The 10,170-nt window shown below is 40.1% G+C and overlaps 1 pseudogene; it reads left to right on the top strand.

The window, feature by feature from the left end:
* The first annotated feature begins 8,956 nt into the window (after positions 1-8,956).
* On the top strand, positions 8,957-9,012 carry LOC121600701 (annotated as a pseudogene).
* Positions 9,013-10,170: the final 1,158 nt, after the last annotated feature.

Genomic DNA, 10,170 nt, shown 5'->3' with positions numbered 1-10,170 from the left:
AGGAAGGCATTTGAGACGTTTAGAAACAGCAATCAGGACACCACCACCAATCTGTCTGGCACTGTTATTAGCATTTCTATAGCTTCTATAGATAGCGTATTTGTCACAGATTACCTGCTGCGAAAGTATGGTATCATCAAGCCATGTTTCTGTGAGAACAATAATATCATGATCAAGCTCACTAGAAGCAATGTACACATCCTCAAGTTTAGTGCGTAATCCATGAACGTTTTGGTAATAAATGCTAAGGTCATTATTCGTCATTGTTCGTCCTTGATTATTACGGCAGGCGACCCCTGTAGGATTGACATGATAGTCGCCCGCTGCGCAAATTCGAGCAGTTTCCAGCGCAGAAAATGTACCGAAATCTGCGCTGGCCAGCGCAGATTTTGGCAGGTCTCACGCGCTGGACTTCAGCGATTCCTGCGCTGGGTCGCGCAGTTCGGGCAGTTCGGGCAGTTCGGGCGGCGGCGGAGCAAAAAAAAAAAAAACGGTCAAAAAATTTAAAAAAAATAATGGCGCCCATTTTTTCGTCCGCTTCTTCCTCTCCTCTCCCTCCTTCACCCTGGCTTGCTTTACTTGAGCTTCAGCCCGTGCCTTCCGCCGCCAGCTGATTGGGTGTTGTGGTGTATGCGTTGATACTTATATGTGCATTGCGGTTATGTATTGTTATTGGTGGGTGTTAGCATTTATTAATTTGTGTGTGACCTTGAGGCGCTGTGGGAGAAGCTGGATTGGGATTCAAAGTGTTATCGGTGTATTGATGGTTTATTTTATTTCGTGCTGCTGCTGATGAGACCATTCGATGCCCCTGCCAATTGAGGGTGAAGAAGCCTATTTAAAACAAGCGTAGGAGAACGTCTAACACTAATCTAATATTTTTTAATTTGAACATGTTTCATGCTTCAACGACCTTCTATGCATCATGTAGCACAGTGTATAGTGGTTATAATTTTTTTTTAATTTGCCGAAATCTGTCTCCAGTTTTTGGGTCTCGACACACACACACGCACACAGCGCGGGGAAAGCGACCGTTCACTCTATCATGCCGCGATCCCCCACCCCGCCCGGCGCTAGGGCTGAGGATGCTACAAGAAAGCTGAACCAACCGTTCTACCGATAAGGTAGCCGTAATCGATCATGCGGGTGGGGGGTGGTCTAGTGGGGGGGGGGGGGAGTGCGTGCTTGCGCGACTTCGGGGGTGCGTGCTCGCGAGCGCGCTTTCGTGGGTGCCTGCTGGCGTGCGCGCTTTCATGCTCGCGGGCGCGCGTACGTGCGTGTGTGTGTGTGTGTGTGTGTGTGTGAGAGTTTGAGCGCGCGTGTTTGTGTGTTTGGGTGTGTGCGTGCGTTTGGAAACCCCAAAACTATTTGATTCTGATGCGTACATTTTCATCCGCTGCGTCTACAAAATACCACGCATTCTCAATCTCGCTACCTGAGAGACAACACAACCATTGGCATTGGCATCTTTGCGATCGGCTCTGCTGTTAGGGGTATTAAAAAGACACACTGTAGCATCTAAGCAAACGTGCGTGCGATATGTTGCACATTTATTTCTAAATCTGCTAGCGGACGCAAGTGGAAACAACATTTTGAATTGAATCCATACAAAAGAGGATTTTGGATTTGTTTATTACGGTGCGCGTATGGTGCTGCACCTGTCCGTCCAGAATCTGGCGGCTTGTTGGTTTGGAGAAGTTATCATGACGCCGATTGACCGGCATTGCCTTGGAATGGGTTCGGATCGGTAGGTTCATGTTTTAGTCGAGTGAATTCCGTGCATTTGTCGCGCCACAGCGGTAGACCCGGCAGCACTAAAGTCAAACCAAAAACCTTTCCCGAGTATGGACTGCTATGCTAAGTTCTTCTTCTTCTTATTATTATTATTATTGGCGTAATAGTCTACGCGACCATGCCGGCCTTTTCAGGACTTGAGTACCACGTAGCCGGATAGTCAGCCCTTGCTATTTTGCGGACGGTTCATACGCGGTTAGACCCCATGACGGGCATGCTGTTAAGATGTGCGGAATGATGGCGGTGCCGCGGGCCCGCTCCTATCCAGCGGGTAACTTGCATACTGCCACATTGTCTGCTTCCCGATGCATACGCTGCAGGCAGGAGGAAGGATGCACCTCCACGATAGAAAAAAACACCGTCATGAATCAGCGGTGGACCTAACGGTAGGCGGACTAGGCGGTCGCCGAAGATTTCTAGTCTGTAGTATGCCGTATGTCTACAAGTGAACAGATTATTAGCGACAAGGGCCCCCGGAAAGATGGTCGTTAGGGCTCCGTGGCTGGAGAACCATTTGAACCTCCCCTCCCTCCATGGTGACAACAATTTTAGGGCCTGTGACCGATGATCGTAGGGGTCCCATGGCCACCCCCCCCCCCCCCATCCGCTGGCAATTTAAGTATACTGTTCAATCTTCCAACAGCTGTGTGTCAGTACCCCCTCCTCAGGGGCCTCAATTCGTCTTTCCGCCTTTCATGAACACCTTCCTTTCTTTGACCGATGGATCATAACATTCCGAAAGAAATTACATTTGACGACAGTTTTGCATACACACGCACACTCACAACCATGCGCAGGATGCTTAGCATATCTATGTAATCCACAACAGACGAAAGCAAATGCTTAATGCTTAGCACGTTCAGTTCGATGGCAGGCCCCAGGGACTGCCAGTGGACTTTCCAGTATGCCGATTTCACAATCAGCTTACGTTCTAGATGCCGGCGGAACGGTAAGCTCATGAAAATCAGCGCCGGACTGAACGTGTTAATGCGGATTAGGATTCTGCGCGTTGCACAGCAAACCCTCCTGCGTAAACCAGCGATTCCTTAGTCATTTTTATATTGCAGTGTTTGAACTCATTGCGATTTTTTGGTTTGATTTGTAAAAATGTAACTTCATCGCCGCAATGTTTGTTAACGGCATTTTAGGCGCCACAACAGCTCGCGAGCATTGACCACACGCGAGAAAGAGATAGCGCTATGGAGGGAAAAAGCACGGACGACGGCTGACAGCGATTGGCCGTCTGACGCACCAACACATCCAAACTTTCGGCAGCGCGCTCAGGCGAGGGGTATGAGGCGGAGCCAGGGACGGGCAGCTCGATGAGTTGCTTGACAAATTTGCCGTTGGAGAGAAAAGGAAGGCATGATAAAATTCTCAGAACGCCATAACGCCTTCCGTCGCTTTGCACAGCGGGATGTGTTTGTCTCTTTCTGACAAAAAAGCTTCGGTACGCAACCGTGTTGGCGCAAAAATGATAATGGCCGAAAAATAGTTCACACCCACGATCTCTTTCTCCCCTCTTTTCCCTTTCACCTCGCTTTATCGTTATTGGTTTTTGCTCTCTAGCTACATTGAGCGAGTGGCTGAGAAGTTTTCGATCGCTTTGCGCAGCGGGTTCTGACAAAAAAGCTTCGGTACGCAACCGTGTTGGGGCAAAAATGATAATGACCGAAAAATAGTTCACACCCACGTTTTCTTTCTCCCCTCCTTCCCCTTTTCTCCATCCCTTCGCCTCGCTTCATCATTATTGGTTCTTGCTCTCAACCTGCATTGAGCAAGAGGCTGACAAGTTTTCGATCGCTTTGCGCAGCGGGAAAGCATCATAACTTTTTAACACATCAATGAAATCCTTTGAAATTCCTATCATTTCTTCTATTATACTAAAAAAACTATCTTTATTTAAGTTAGAATTATAAGGGTTAGAAATAAACAGGAAAAATATTTTTCTCTAAAGTCCACCTTTAGACCACTGTGCTAACCCTCCACAGCACATTAATGCCCATTATAACTCATTATAATGCTCCATACGGGCCGTTGAAGATTAAACAATAAATAATAATAAGTAATAACAAAATTCATCCATTAGGAAGAGATACTCTCATATCTCATACCAATGAGATGACATATTTGCCTAATAACCAAGCACCTGGTGAAGAGATTATTTCATAAGAGCAAGATAACCATTTTTATGATTGAACAACGGTAGAACCTGTTGTCCCATACATTGTTATTAAAAACAGAAAAGGAGAATTTCCTTTCATTATCGATACAGGTGCAGTGCAAACGTTAGTTTTATCAATCCTAAAATCGCAGAATCTTGTGAAACAACTAAACAATTTAAAATGCCTTTAAAAATATGGCCAGTGCTAAATTTCAATTGAAATCAGCTATTGATTTGATTTTTTTCTATCCTAAAAGTAATTGCATTTGTAGATTCATGTTACATTCTTTTTATCATTTTTTTTTGTAGAGATAATTGGGACCGATATTTTATACAACTTAAATTGAAGTTTAGATTTAGAAAAATGAATAATTTAGGATAACATAATCCTTATAATTCTTAACAATACAAATACACTTAATTTTTTATACCTTTTCATCACAGTCATCCAATTCTTCATTCATATCAAATCACTTTAATAATTTTGAACAAAACCTTCAAAAAGTGTAAGATTCAAATATATCTGTTTTCTATGAGCCCTAATTTTAAAGTTTTAAACTTACATGCACTACCAGGGTATACAAACCCACTGATGATATACCAATAAACTAAATGGTATATCCTTATCCAGCAGCGTATACCGAAAAGGTCAATGAACAGATAAAATAATTGCTGGATAATGGTATTATTAGACCATCGCACTCTGCTTGGACGGCATCCGTATTGGTCGATAAAAAAATAGAAAATAAAAAACAGACGCTTCTGGAGACAAAAAAATTTGGTATGGTGATCGACTGTCGCAAGCTAAATCAGAAAACAATAGCTGATCGATATCCCATGCCTGCAATCATTTATGTAATTCATCAACTGAAAGGACACACTCTTTTTACAACGCTAGATTTAGCCTCTGGCTTTTATCAAATAAAAATGAGACCAAGTAACATTGAAAAAACGGAATTTGCTATCAACAATGGCGAATATGAATTTGTTAGAATGCCATTTGGGGTTAAAAACGGTTCTTCCACATTTCAAAGAGTAATTGATGACGTCCTTCGAGAAGAAAATGGTAAAACTTATTACGTTTATATGAATGATGTTATTATTTTTGGAAATAAAAGACCTTAACTGATCATTTAACAATTGGATTTTTTTTTAATATTTCATTTGGATATTTCACATTTGGATAAAATTTTGAAATAATCAAATAAAGCTAGCTTAAAAATTCAACTCAACAAATCAGAATTTTTGCTCTCTGAAATTTGATGTTTAGGTTACGTAAATGGATGTGGTGGTATAAAACCAAACATAAACAATAAAAGTAATAAGCAAATGCTCTATTCCAAAAACCTTTAAAGAACTGAGAAGCTTTTTGGGGATGATGGATTATTACAGGCGATTCGTAAGAGATTTTGCAAAATGACCTAGAATCTTTCCAACAGATGAAAAAAAAACTTTCATCAGAGGATATACTTATTTAACCTGATTATAAAAAAAAAAAAAACATTTGTTTTGACAACAGACGCATCAGAATTTGCAATTGGCGCTGTGTTATCACAGTATGAACAGGGAAAAGATTTACCAATTCATTTTCACGAACCTTATCAAAGGCAGTAGAAAAATACTCTGTACCAGAAAAAGAAATGTTGCGATTTTCTGGGCACTTAAAACTTTTAGAAATTATTTGTATGGAGTCACATTTAAAATCATTATCGATTACCTACCTTCAACTTTTGCACTGTCATCGAAAAATTCTAATGCAAAGCAAAAACGATGGAAAAATTATTTGTAAAAGCACGAGTATGAATTAATTTATAGGCCCGGTAAAAATAATGAAGTTGCAGATGCTTCTTCTTTTTCTTCTATTTTGTTGGAGGTTGTTACACGATTCGGTACGGGAATCCAGCATTCTGGGTCTTCACCATACTACTCCGCGTATGGAATGTGATCTTCCAACCTCAATTAATTTAGGACCTGCAACATAGGCCATATATCCTTATTTTTGGTTTTTCCTGCTTTGTCTCTTTGTAGTTGTGAACCTGTTTGTGATCGCTTTTTTATTAATTTTTATTTTTACTTTTTTATGTTGATTTTCTTCTGTTTTATGTTTGGAGTTGGGTTCTTCGTTGTTAGGCTGGTTTTGTTTTAATTGATCGTTTTTTTATATTATATTAAAATTTTAATATTATATTTTTCTTTACAAATTTGTTAACCATCGTTAGAGATTATTTCTCCTTTCTTTTCCATCATGAGATGAAATTTGGTTCGTTTATTTCTTTATAGTTACTTCTTTCTGAGGAGTATTTCTGGCAGCTAAATACTCTGTGTGTTCCAGTGTCACGTTCATTGCATGTGTTGCATGTGCCATTGTCCATTATCTTCATTTTATGTAGCCAGAAATTACTTTAATCGTGCCCGGCGATAAGACGAATTAATATTTTTATACTTTTTGGTGGGAGTTTTAGTTTGTAGTGTCACATTTTTTTGCCGAGTGTAGTTTTGAATCTATAGAATTTTCTTTCTTTTTGTTATGCTCATTTATGAGTACCAACGATTTGCTTCAGTTTGGGCGTTTTGTTGGAATAGCGATGTGGCATCACTTACTCTAATTTTATTTTCTATCACAGATTGTTGTTTTGGGTACCCCTAGGCTAGCTTGTCGGCTGTTTCGTTCTCATTTATTCCTACATGACACGAGTTGCGGATGATCTAAGTATAATTGCATTTTCGATGTCAGTTACGCAACACTCAGCAGATACTTCTGACGATTTTTATTAATACACGTTTTTGATTGAAATTGCTTTCTTTTGGCTATGGAAAAGCAAAGCTCGTCACATCGCCGTGTTTTGCCAAAATTATTCTCACCATCTTTCTCAAATGCACGCAATAGATTGCGCTCTCCTCTTTTTCTTTTCGTTGCTAGGATTTTTGTCGTCGATTGCTGTTTATGTTTAATGTATTTGAAATGATCCAAGTAACTATGTTTAGAAAACCATACATTTTTCATCCGGGTACAATATCTGGTGATACGCACAGTACGATAAATCAAATTGACGAAGCATCAAACGAAACTAGATAAGCTTGACTTCTCTCATACTCCATGAAGGTTTCCGCACCCAAGCCTGCAATTCGGCGTTCTTCTTTAGCTGATTTTTTGGCACACTAGTCGGTAGATGTCCGGAAAATTTACTTCGTTGGTGTACCATAACAGACCCTCCTCGTAACTACACAGCACATTTTCTCATTCTGCTACAGTATTTTTTTTTACTGAAACAGTTCATTAAAATAATATTTAACCGATTTTCAGCATAAATGTTATGTGTTCATTGATTTTCGGTAAAAAAAATTACTGAGTGTATTTCAATTAAACACATTTTACTGAAAATCGTCATAATCAGTGTCAAATTAGTTGTTTGACTGGATATCAGTATAATAATTGACTGAAAATGCAGCAATGCTTTCTATTCATACGTCAAATTGACCTGTCAGTCAGAACATCAAAACCAAACTTGCGGTGTCCTCTTGCTTGTGATGCACAAAAAGTTAATCTGGTAGGGCTTACAGACACCCCGGTTGAATTTCAGGTGAGATTTCGGCTTACAGGATTAATTTGAAGCAATTGCCAGCAGTTTTACTCTGTAAAATCTTAGCTACAATTCACTGTGCTTGCTGAAATTTCGTAGTGCCTTACTGAACTGATTTCGTGAGGACTTACTGAACCATCATAACTTGTTGTTGCAAATTACAGTATAAAAACTGTATCAAAAAAACATGAAGCATGGATAAAACATGTTTTTTGTTTAGACTGGAAACACTGCAGTAAAGAAGGAGGACGGCTCAGCGCTTATTTTTTCTAAAGGTAATTACTGGACTGGAATAGACCGTGCTCCCATACGCAGAACTGACTATCCTGCTATGGTAACAATAAGTCACTGAAAGCCAAGCTCACTTTACTAGTGGGTACTGGCAGGCCTTGACCGACAGCGGTTGTTGCGCCAAAGAAGAAGAAGAATTACTGGACTAGTTGACGCCTCGTCTCTCCTTGCTAGGATAAACTGCCGAATTTCGTTCCAAAGTCTTCTGCACCAATGACCCAATCCTATAACAAATTTTACAAAAATGTTCTCATTTTCAATCTCTCACTATAGAGCGTTACTTTTTCACTCTATAGTGAGACGATGTTGGTTAGTGAGTTGATGTAAGGTGCGGATAGCTTGGATGATTTTGCACCGTGTTGGTTTTCTTGCGCACTTTGCACCGACATAGCGATTCATCGATGTAGGCGTGGGACAAAAAACGACAACCATGTTTACCTCAAACAAACACACGAATATCGTCCATATGTATGTAAAGTTGTGTAATATGTATGAAGTGATGTAAATAGCACAAAGATGAAATAAGTACAGGTAAGTTTAAAATTAATTGCAGCAGCTTCCCTGGTATATTGGTACGGGTAACCAGTGGATCGTGCGCCACCACCAGACTAATATCGTTATTGGCTGCATGGTGTACTGTTGATGTTGGGATTGCTGCATGACGACACCAAAATATCCAGGATCCTACAGGAAGCAGTCTGATTTAAAATGCTCAATTATCTGCGTCACCTATTTGCCCTTATATTGCCTGAGGAAATGTCCCAGAATCCTCTCCGTTGAAGACTCCGAGCAGAAACGGCTGCTGCGAGCTGTCAAGCACCTCGATTTTTCCGAGTATGCCGCAGTTATCCGACTTTGTGCAGATAGGAGCAGATCTGCTACTATCTGCCTTATGCTATCGATGTGCGATTTTGCTCAAAGCTATTCTTGCGTACACGCGACGCCAATCAAAAATTGCAATCGCAGGGGCTCCGAGTAGAATTACTGCTCTGCTGCTGACCGGAGGACGTACGCTACAGTCTAAATTCAAGCTATCGCTCAACCTGGACGCTAACAGTTCCTGTAACATCCGTGTACAGTCAGTACAGTCTGAATTTATGCCACATGCTTCACTGATAGTTTGGTTGTGTCATTTGAAAGTAGAGCAGGTTATCACTCCCCCTTGACAAGGATGGAATACATACCCTGAGATCAGTGGGCAGCACCACGAATCGTATGGAACGAGACATCCATGCTCTTGAAGCTCGCGTCCTCGATCACGCCTTGCAGCCCTTATGGGAAATCGCAAAACGTTCGGTGATAAATAAGGTGGTGCTACTATGTGGCAACTTCCGACAGTGTCTAGGTTCTGCCGCAGTGCATCCGGCAGAGCAAAAAATGCGTGTGCAGACAGCTCAGACTGTTCAAGATGCTGAACGGCGGAAAGAGTTCGCAGAATTTCTGCTCCTCATCGATTAGAGTTATACGACTTACTGCAACAATGTGAATTTCGATGAATAAATTATTCATTCCAAGAGGTACACCATCCACGATTTAAATTATAAAACTTTAAATAATAGAAAATTAAGAAATCATAGTTGTATATACTGCAAATTATGTTGAAAATACTATAAGCATACAAAACAAATCTTTTACAAAGAATCAAAAAACAAAATGGTTAATTGAAGTGCAATTCTTATATGCCCTCCAATAAACGTTGCGTAGCCCTGTAACCGGGCCATTTTAACTAGTTATACAAATGATCAATGCTTATAAATCACTTAGTAACCAAATAAAATTGAATATAACAATAAACCAGGTCAGGATTTTTTTAAGATACAATCTTCGTTAGGAAAGCACTTATTTTTCGTAAAAATTAATTTTTTTATTATTTTTTCCATTTGTACGCTAAATTGTTGGATTGTTCCGAGCTTTATTGTGTCAATGTTATGTTCGATTTCGATTTAGATGTATAATTGGACAATTGTATCTGTTATGTAGGCAGTAACTTGCCAGATAACCTAGACCTAAATAAATAAATGGATGAATATGATCTGAGGGACTGGAAATCTATGCACATCAATAAAAAAAACTCATTTTATCATACGAGGTGTCAGTTGTTAGGGCTTGAAACTTTGGAAAAGAGAAGAATGGTTGCCCAAGGAATTTTTATGTTCAAACTATTAACTGGAAGAATCGATGCACCTCTATTGCTAAGTCATGTAAATTTGTATGTCCCTACTAGACCTTTAAGAACTCGACAATTTTTAATAACTGACTTTCGTTATCGTCTTTTCTGTGCTAGGGATCCGTTGTTATTAATGTCCAAGAATTTTAATTTATTTTCAAATTTTGTAGACC

Source organism: Anopheles merus, chromosome 3L (genome assembly GCF_017562075.2).
Source record: "Anopheles merus strain MAF chromosome 3L, AmerM5.1, whole genome shotgun sequence".
NCBI classification, from domain to species: Eukaryota; Metazoa; Arthropoda; class Insecta; order Diptera; family Culicidae; genus Anopheles; species Anopheles merus.
Note: the sequence above shows the minus strand (reverse complement) of the source record. Positions and strands in the feature narration are given on the sequence as shown.